Source organism: Coturnix japonica, chromosome 12 (assembly GCF_001577835.2).
Source record: "Coturnix japonica isolate 7356 chromosome 12, Coturnix japonica 2.1, whole genome shotgun sequence".
NCBI classification, from domain to species: domain Eukaryota; kingdom Metazoa; phylum Chordata; class Aves; order Galliformes; family Phasianidae; genus Coturnix; species Coturnix japonica.
In genome coordinates this window covers 14,723,164-14,733,118 of record NC_029527.1, presented here as the reverse complement: position 1 = coordinate 14,733,118, position 9,955 = coordinate 14,723,164, and positions in this window count along the sequence as shown.

The window sequence follows — 9,955 nt, the reverse complement described above, 5'->3', positions numbered from 1 at the left end:
CTTGAATATTTCCACTGCAGTGTTAGACTACGAAAGATAAATGAAGAAACTGTCAGCCATCTCCAGTCTAAACAATGGGACAATTTAAAGTGGAGGGAATCATAATGTGAAGCAATTTGTTTCATACTGTACAATCGTGATAAGACTTTTTTTTTTTTTTCCCTATCAAATTGGGGTGTAAAAAGGAGTTTCAGCTGAAAAAATATTTTCATTGGAATACAAGGCACATTTCAAGGTACCCTTAATGATCAGAGCCCAGTTTTAACTTCAGTGGCATAGCAAATGTGGGAAAACTATTTGGGTTTGGTCATGCAGCAGCCAGTGAAGCGCTGCCATTAGTGCTGCCCATTTGGAGATGCAGGAAGACAGGTGCTGACACTCATGCGATGTGGTGCCTAGCATCAGGTCAGAGGAGCTCTCTGAGAAACAGACTAGCACACACCCTTTGATGAGGCAAACCATACTTGCAGGTTATTTCTAGAAGGAGGAGGAGGGTGTTCACCTCATAAAAGGCTCTTCCACATTAGGTCTTTAAGGTAACAAATTGAGAGGAGCATGCAAGAATCAATACTCCAACAGAGATTTACTGATATTTGGTCTTTTGTTCTATCAATGGCATTGTGAGGGTCTTCTCCGTCAGCCATGCAAGCAGAGCACCCTGAGAAATGAATGGTGAGGAAATGGGTTGTAATGTGTATGTTTCACTACATAAAAATGGTACAGTAACAGTTAGTATGCGTTAAGCCCACAGAGTGAAAGAAATTGAAACTTAAGACTCTCAGTGATGTGCTCTGTAACTTCACACTTCAGTTATGGGCTTTTATTTCAGCTTTTTCATGAGTCTCTGAGCTTACAATTCTCCTTCCCATTTTCCAGATTTTAATGAGTCTATCAAGACATTTGTATAGTGCTGAGAAGAAGGTTATGCAAAGTCTGAAGGAAATTCAAATTGCTTTTGAGTACAAGGCAATTTGGCTTAATATGCATCTCCCTCTACTCAAAATGGCTCGTTACTACCATCTCACTCTTCCAAACTCACAGTGGTTGTATTTAAATAAAACAAGTTCCTATTATCATGTGCTGTTAATAATTCAAGGCCTGATCCTGTTGCCATTAATGGAAGCTCCAAAGGGAAGAGGTGTGAATGTGACACGTGTATCATCAGATACATACCAATAGATAACTTAGGAGTTCAGAGAGCTGATAGTCTGCAGAAACCTTACTTCAGGTAAACACAGTGAGTGTATCCTTTAAGGTATAATTTTATGGTTGTAGTTTTCTCAAAGGTAATTATTCCCCATGCACTACTTAGTCCCGGTGATGCTTTTCACACACTGAGAGATGAATAGTTGGCCTCACCAAGTTTGTCTGAAGTGATGCTCAGACGCAAAGTTTCTGTTGGTGTTTGGGACCCATCTTACATCTTCTCCTCTGGCACTAATGCCAACCTTGAATGTACTGCTTTCCAGCAGCAGCTTTGTCTGTGCTGGTGCATGTGGCATGGACACTGGAGGTATCCCAGCCTTTGGCATCCAGCAGGACTTGCTGAGGCCGCTTTCTTTTGAGAAAGGGCTGCTTTGCCGTTGTCTCCTATGATTCTTCTCCATTGCTTTCAGGCTGACATGGCGTGAAGTAGTTCCACACTGGCAGCAAATTCACCAGCAAAACAGCGTGAGCTGAAGCAACAACAACAAAAATGAAAACAAAAGGAGGAAGACTAAAGAGACAGCTCTAAGATTAGTCTGTGCTTTTAGGAGGTGTCTCACAAAATGATTTTCAGATGAAGCTGGTGTAAACCAACCAATGCTATTGACAGGTATTGACTTGATGTGTAAGGATCCGGCCCATGCACCTCACATCTCTTTCACTGGAGTTTGAGCCCTCTGAGGTTACAGAGAATAGTTTCTATAAAACTAAACCTAAAGGTGTATTATTTCTCAGAGGACACAATTGTAACAGGCTTTTCCTGATGGCAAAAATCCAATTATTGCGGTAAAGGTTATGCTCAGCCTTTTCTTGCTTCATGTCAAAGCAGGCTGTAAAATGAGGTGCACGGGAACTCTGCTGCTCTACCTTTACAGATACAACAGCTTACCTTGTACATTTATGCTGTTGTTAGTAAGACAACAGAAGGAAAAACTGAAGGCTAATGCCATCAACTACCAGCCAAGAGTGAGGCGCATGGATTTTTTGTGTTTCTCAACAACTGCAAAGAGAAGTTTAGCATAGATTATATCAAAAATATTTTTTTCTTTGCTGACAGGAGCAAAGTTATCTTCATCTCCATTGAATCTTTCTTCTTCGATAGTAGTGTACATCAAACTACTACAAGTGCTGTTTCTGTGTGCTTGACAGAGAAAAAGAAGAAACTCCACTCAAAACTAAAGGCTAGAGCAATTATTCCTAGCATTAAGTTTGGCTTCTGCAATATGAAAGTCAGGCTTGCAAGGAAAGCTAACTTTTATTTCTCAAGAATACAAGGATGAAGATGTTGGTGTATTTTCTGCACCTGTCAGTGGAAATGATAGATCCCATATCGCTGCCCTGGAACTCATGGCAGTGTAGCCTCAGAACAAAGACCTCTTCTTTGACCAAGTGTTCCCTGTTTTCCTAGCTTAGTGTCATTAGTGTAATGGTTCTATTTTATTTTAATTTCTGTTTTAGGCTTCCTTTCAGATATTATGAACATGCAGAAGAAGGGCACTGCAAGAAATGCTCACTTGGGCTCACTGTCCCTCCTGTCCGCACCTGAAAAGCACAGCTTTCTGGGACACAGGTATTGTGACACATTTCAGCAGCCATTGTTTCTCTCTCATTAACACCACACACAACCATACTAAAGAGATGTCTTGCATTCCTTGCTCAGCAGGAACTGGGCCCTGCAGCAGGACATAACTTGGGTAGAACTGGTACACAGCAGAGAATCAGGGCTGTATCCCTGTGGCACAAGTAAGCTGAAGCACAGCCTAAAACCAGGGATTTCCCTGGGCAGATTGCTTTGATCTCCCTACAACCTAATTCCATTTCAGAAATCCTTATGAGGCATTTGTTAAATAAGACTAAATCAAACAAATAAACCAGAAGGCCACCGTAGATTAATACTGACCTGTGACATCCTGGTCTGAAATGACGCCAGATCCCTCTTCACATTCACCAGTATGAATGGGCTTTCTCTGCCAGGTTGGAAAATTTAATTAAGAACAAAATCTGGCCTTCTTCCTATTGATGGGGCAAAGCAGCACTCATAAAGCAGTGAGGAAAAGGTCAAAAAAATCTGACACCAAATTTAGTTTATAGAGTATTTGGAAAAGTGCTCAGCACTCACCAACATGCATGATCTGTTGATGGGGAAATACTATATACCCATCACTGAAATTAAAGTCTCAGATTGATCAGGCTGAAGACTTTAATTGAGCACCTGCATCCAGGTGAGACAGCATTAATTTGGAATTGTTCTGCTGAAGCTCACTATGAGGTTAGAGAGGCAGTGTCTCATTGAGGATTTCCCAGTAGTACAAACTGTATTCAGACAGGAGTTCTGCAGAACCAATACCAAACACAATGCCTACAGCATATACATGGGGGAGGGAGGGGTGACCCCCTTTCCAGCCATTCAAAATATTTTAATTATTGTATTGCATTGATCAGGAAAGAGAAAGAAGGGCTGTCCTCAATGCTCCCACCTTCATGTGTTCATTGGGGTCAGCAATCCCAGAGAGCAAAGTATCAGATCCTTTCTCTATTTTGCGGCCTTATGTCCAGTAAACATCTAAATCACACCTCCAGCAATTAGTTCCTCTCATTCAGAACTCTTCTAAAAACAGCACATTACCCAAATCTTAGGAAACATTGCAGGAGATAGCCATGTTTTCTATAATACTCTTAGTAACACTACTACATAAAAGGCAATAGGAATATGGTTTGCACGAACCCAGTACCATATGCAGGCTTGTGGTTGCTCATTCTGCCAAGCTTCAGACTGGGTTTATTTACCAGTTTTGCTGACAAGGGGTTTAAAGCATTTCTTAAACACAGCTTTGAGCACGTAGTTAAAAGCTAAACAAAGTGCTGCCTCCACCCATGAGTAAAATGTACCTTTTGGAGGAAAATAAAACCAATGGAAGTTGACAGGTTTATCTGAAAGTAAACCGTGATAAATAAAATAACCTCCATGGAATATTCCACCAGTTTTTTATATTTAGGCTGCTTTAAATAGCATGTAGGGTAAATTTGATATAGATGAGATTGCAACCTCTATTTATTTGCATGGATACATACAGCAGCAACACAAAACGTCTGGAGTTCATAGAGGAGTTTGTAGCAAATTCGCAAATAACCGTATCTACAGCAACAGTGCACGATGTACCAGGGTAATATAGTGGAAAAAGTTGTCACTTGTTTTGCAATTAACACTGATACAGGAGAAAAAACAAACGAGTGGATATTAGCAGATTAATCTTGGTCCCCGTTAGATTGCACAGAAGATGACAACAGTTTCCCCTGTCTGCTGTCAGATCAGTGCCCTCTGCTGCTCGCTGCCTGAATGAACGCTCCCAGCATAGCCAAAATATTCAGCTTCTTATCTAAATGGAGAAACTACACACGTACAGAATCCTCAACCCCACGTAGCAGCACTGCCCTGTGCTGATGAAGCACCTGGCCCCATATGAACAGCCCACACCATGGCACTTAGCCACTCACTGGCTAAGCAAACACAGCAGGTGAGTAAATCACACAACGGAGCCCATGGATGCAAAAATACGAGTAAAAACTTATGTGCACATCTTCTCATGCTGACAAAAGTATTGTATAAGTTGTCCTTCATATCTGTAATGGTACATGTGTTACAAGCTGATATTCTTGTTTAGATAATAATCAAAGCACCTACATGGGACAGAACCTGAGAGAGTAGCCGGGTATCATTGCATCCAGCAGGTGCAGGAGGGAGGACTGCTTTGCCTCAGCTGGATGTGCAGCCACGCCTGGGGATGATGACAGACACAGGGTCATACCCACAACCAAGGAAATGCCAAAGAGGTGTAAAGCTGCAGGAAAATAGGTTCCATCAGCTTAAAAAACTGAACTGTAGCTACAAGAAAACAGGGCAGCTATGAAAAGAGGAAAAATCCAATAGTTGGTAAATCTGACAGCAGCCCCAGCTAAGTGTTGCCTGCAGGAAGAAAGGGATTGTTTCACCAGAACAAAAAAAAAAGGCACGTAGCAGTTTTTGGAGGCCTATCGATATTATTTACATTTAATTCCTACTTGGTGTCAGCCCAAACTTTCAGCTTATATGAATCAATAGGATTCAGCCAACTCTGAGAAAAAACACCAAAGCCTTCCCCATCTGGGAGCCCAGAGGAGCACTGTGTGCTGCATTACTGTGTGACAAACTCCACTCTGCTGTTCACCATTCCTATATTGTACAGGAATCAGAAAAGAAGCATGTTTTGGTACTCATTGTATGTGCCTATGCATGACCTGCAGCAGCTGGCAGGGGCAGGCTGGCTGTTCCATGCTGGCAGGTGTCCCTATGTCAACCCCTTCATTCCTCAGCCTCACGCAGCCCTGCGGCTGCACACACTTCTCCATATGTCTGTAACTTATTACAAGGGTCAAAGCAAGGTCCCTCGCATATGGGCTGCTGAATGTCTTTAGCTGTCCCTAGAGGCACTCTGCTTCAAAACACAGCCCTGAGATGGAGGGTCGGCACTTGTGTTGCTCACACGCATTTTGTGGTGCTTTGCCACTGTTCTTCTCTCTGTGCTGTGAAAATATGTGCATGCTCACATGGTGATGGGGTGTTTATGTTAAGGGGCAGTGAAAAAAATCCATAACCATTAGATTGAGAAGTGGAAATGAATGGGTGCTGAATCCTATACAGAAGCATGGAATGGCTTAGGTTGGAAGGGACCTGAAAGATCATCTAGTTTCACTATATAATGATAAAGCAGATATCTACAATAGAATTAGATCTATCATTTTAAAACTCATGAACTGGATGCTGCTATGGAGCAGGAAAGGACCCCATCTCAGTGCCTGCACCCCATTCAGCCCAGCCTGCTGCCTACCTCGAGCATATCAGCACCAGGAAGGCTCACAAAAGTGCAGCTTAGTGGACAGATGGAGGCTGCAAACAGCAGATTTTGTGCTTGTGGATGCCACTGGGATCCCCACGCCATGGTTCTGTGTGCCATGGTTTGTTAGTGGCACAACCCAAACAGTCACCAGCTCAGTTCTGGAGCATCACACCCAGACCATTTGTTGGGTAAGCTCAGGAAAACACAGGCAGTTACTTCCCACTGTGCTCTTGGTCAGGACATACAATTTAATTGGTGGGTTTTTTTGCTTTTCCATGTTAATTGAGCTCCTGAAGGTGCAGCTTCCTCACAAATCCTTTCCCTTCCCTAAGTGAAATGTCAGTATTAGCGCTGACTCAGTGGCACTAATGTCTGCAAGCACAGAGCTAACATTTAAGCACAACGGTACTGCTGGCAAGGTACTACTTGGCAGAATGAGAGCAAAAAGTTTGGCAACTATGGACCACCATGAGGAGCAGATGTTTTTAATGCCAGCTTCCCTCTAATTGTAAAGCAGTAGCAACAGCACAGCATGAAAGGAGAATACCATAAATCTCCAACGTGGTGACTAGTCCATGAGCACATAAATTTCTGCCACTTGTTAGCAGAATGTGCTGACAATCTGCATGCTCCATTTAAAAGAGCGTGGTGTGCAGCTCTGCTCAGCTCCCTGTCGGTGGGCAGGACAAGCTGGGGCTGGGCTGCAGCTCCTGCACCACCACAATCACAGGGGCCAATATGAAGTACAAAGGTGAATCTTGCATATAGAAAAACCTTGGTGCCAAATGTCTTTTCTCAGTGGTGGAGTACAAGCACATATAATTAAACTTCTCTGGTTTTCAGGCTGCACTGGCAGTAACTCCCCCTCACCTGTAGATAACGCAGCCCATGCTTGAACAAGCTGTAAGGGTCAATACTTTGATAAGGTTTTCACCCTCGTGGTGAGGGTAATTTTGACTTTGTGCTCTCCCTTCTAAATGCAGCCACGCACCGTCTGTTTTCCTCTGTGGCACTGTAAAAATGTCAGTGCTTTCGTCCCCTCCCTTAGAGACAGCAGAACTGAGTCAGTATCCACTGCTCTGCCCCAGCTGCTAAACCTTATAAACATGTGCTCAGAGCCTTCAGTCCCAACTATCTACACTGCTTTCACTGAATAGCAAGGGTTAGACCATAAACATAGGAATCATGCCTTCGACCTGACCTGGAAAGCAATGTTTTATGAAACATTTATTCACTGTTTTGATACGTAAAGGGAGACTTAGGTCATGGAAGTTTCTGATTGGAACGTGCTGCCCATGCACCTTCTAACCCACAACTAGCTTTTGAAGGAGAAGAAGCCAATTCTTAAGGCTTGGAAAGCAAACTGCTAATCAGACAGGAGGAAAATCTTGTATAATCATAAAACTAAAATGAGAAAAGTATTCACATAAACCTTGCAGAGGAATCTGAACTCAATTAATTGATCACTGGACTATTGATAGGGAAGCCTGTTGGCAAGCTGGTTGCTAAGGGTGTACTCACCCCACACACCTGGCCACTTTTTTGAACAATTAAGGACAGGCTGCCAGCCAACTTAAAGCCAGGAAGCACCATCCTAATCAGTACAGCTGAGCTGCTCAGGCTACAGACTGTCTGTTTTTTTATATCCTTCATTATAAAATTAGAGAATACTGACTTGACATACGATGGCCAGTGACACCGCAAGAAGTTTGCTCATCTTTGTTCCTTGGTAGGCAGTGTACACCTCAGCTCCTATACATGTGATCTGGAAACTGGAAGGGTATTTGCAAAGGACAGAGTGAAAACTGCCAAAGAAGTCAAAACCCATACTTCTGCCTATTACAGTACTTCCCAAGACAGAATCCCCTGAAGGAAGAGGCTGTGAAAGCGGGAGCTGTTTCTCTGACAGAAAATGGATTGACAGATTCTGTATTTATTTTTAAAAAATGCCTAACTAAGCAGCATTAGTCACCCATCATCCATAGTCCTCTGTATAAATGAGAGCGCATGAAGTCTGCAATGAAACCAATCACAATACTGACTTCATCAGAATGGTAACTAGCAAAAAGAACAAAATAATCAGCTAGTTTAAGAAATTCCATTACTTTAGATCCTACTTCACCAACACTGAAAAACAGCAGTCACCTATATAAGCTTTAAGTGAGCTCCCTGGAAGGTACTATGGAGAGCAATGGTGGTGTAGGAAGGCATTTCAGCAGTAATCAATGTGCAAGCCTGCAAGTCTGTTGAACTACAAGTTTCACTGTGAAATAGGGGAGATCCCTAAGATGGGTGAGCCAGGCACACAGGCAGCCCATCTGCATAGCTAGCTCTATTGGCATCTTTGCACTGAAAGTCAAAGAGCTACACTTTATGATCCCGACCTACCTGCCATGATCCTGTAATGCACAGCTGGGTGTTGCTCACAGCCTCAAAGAAGCCCTGAGTGATCCTTACCTTGAAGCTTTCATGGATCCATACAGATCTTGGCTGGAGTGGGCCATGAGGGATCATCATTTCCCCTCTCATGGTCAGCCATGATTTTTTCAAGCAGTCTTGAAGGTCTTCAAGGATGGAAGTTGTGCAGTTTTCTGAGCCGCTGGCTCCAGCGCTGCTACGTGAAAACCTGAGAGGAAACTCCCCATCCCTTTTCAAAGTGCAGGCTTGAAAGAAATCTTGTGGCTCGCTCCAGCTTTGAAAGAATGTGGAGGGCAAAGTCACAGCATGACAGTTAGAAGTCCCACAGAGCTCTCTGGCTGTCTTCTCATCTTTGCTCATTGCTGGCAAGGTGAGGCCAGTAACCTCTACACTCAGCTTTACTGAATTGTGCCACCACTTCAACACCAACAAGAGCTTGTGCCCTAATTTAGATTTCAGGCCAAATTCTTCTGATGAAATGGCAACAATAGAATGATTGCCTGATCAGTTCATTTAATAATGAAATCCAATTGTATGCCAAAAACATTTCCCTTAAGAGCTGTTTTTCTTCACAGCATATAGCAGCACTATTGGAAATATGGTGGTCTGCCATCCTCTGAGCAACATGAAGTATTTTATCCCACTTGCAAAGCTGCCAAAAACACATGGAAATTAGTTCCTGCAAACACCAACAAGATTGATGGGATGTTGTATTCTGTATTCTAATTGCACTGACTGGTTATGGTTTAGGTTTTTGGGTGGTTTTTTTTGGCAAAATATTTCCCATTAAATAATGTAATAATGCTAAAGGCAGTATTAGAAATAAAACAAAAGGAGCAGAGGTTCTTTGAAAGATTCTCAGGGGCTTCCCACTTCAAACCAGTCTCTTAGGTGGAGATTCTTTTGTGAAAAAGGAGGAGCTGCTGATCACTAACAACTGTTTAAAAGTTTTCTTCAAAAGGAAATATATATATATATACATATATATATATTTTATATATTATATATAAATATATCCTCCATTCCAGTAACCTTCACTGACTTCTAAACTTCCATTATTTGTTTCAGAACTAGCTCTTTCTTCAGAGGGGATGGAATACTGGCGTGCCTCAGTCTGACGGGTTAAACTATGCCTTGTTGAGCAGAACGCCTGGGACACAGTGCAGCTGGGAGCCCTTCAGAGCAGCAGTGTTCTGCAGAAGCTGTATCTTTTTTGTTGGCTTGGAAAATAAGCCAAAGTGCTGCTTCACTCTCTATCTCTGTCATATTGTATCACCCAAATGAAGATATGAATATAAGGAGCCAAACAGGAGCTATATTGATTTTTCTGAACTTCTGTCTCTGCCTTCAGATCTGACAGATTCAAGTTTCTGATCCCAGTTCAGCAGCTTCATCTCCATTCTTTATCCTGGGCAACAAATAGGTAGAAGGGACTACCATATGTTTTGGTTTTCAGT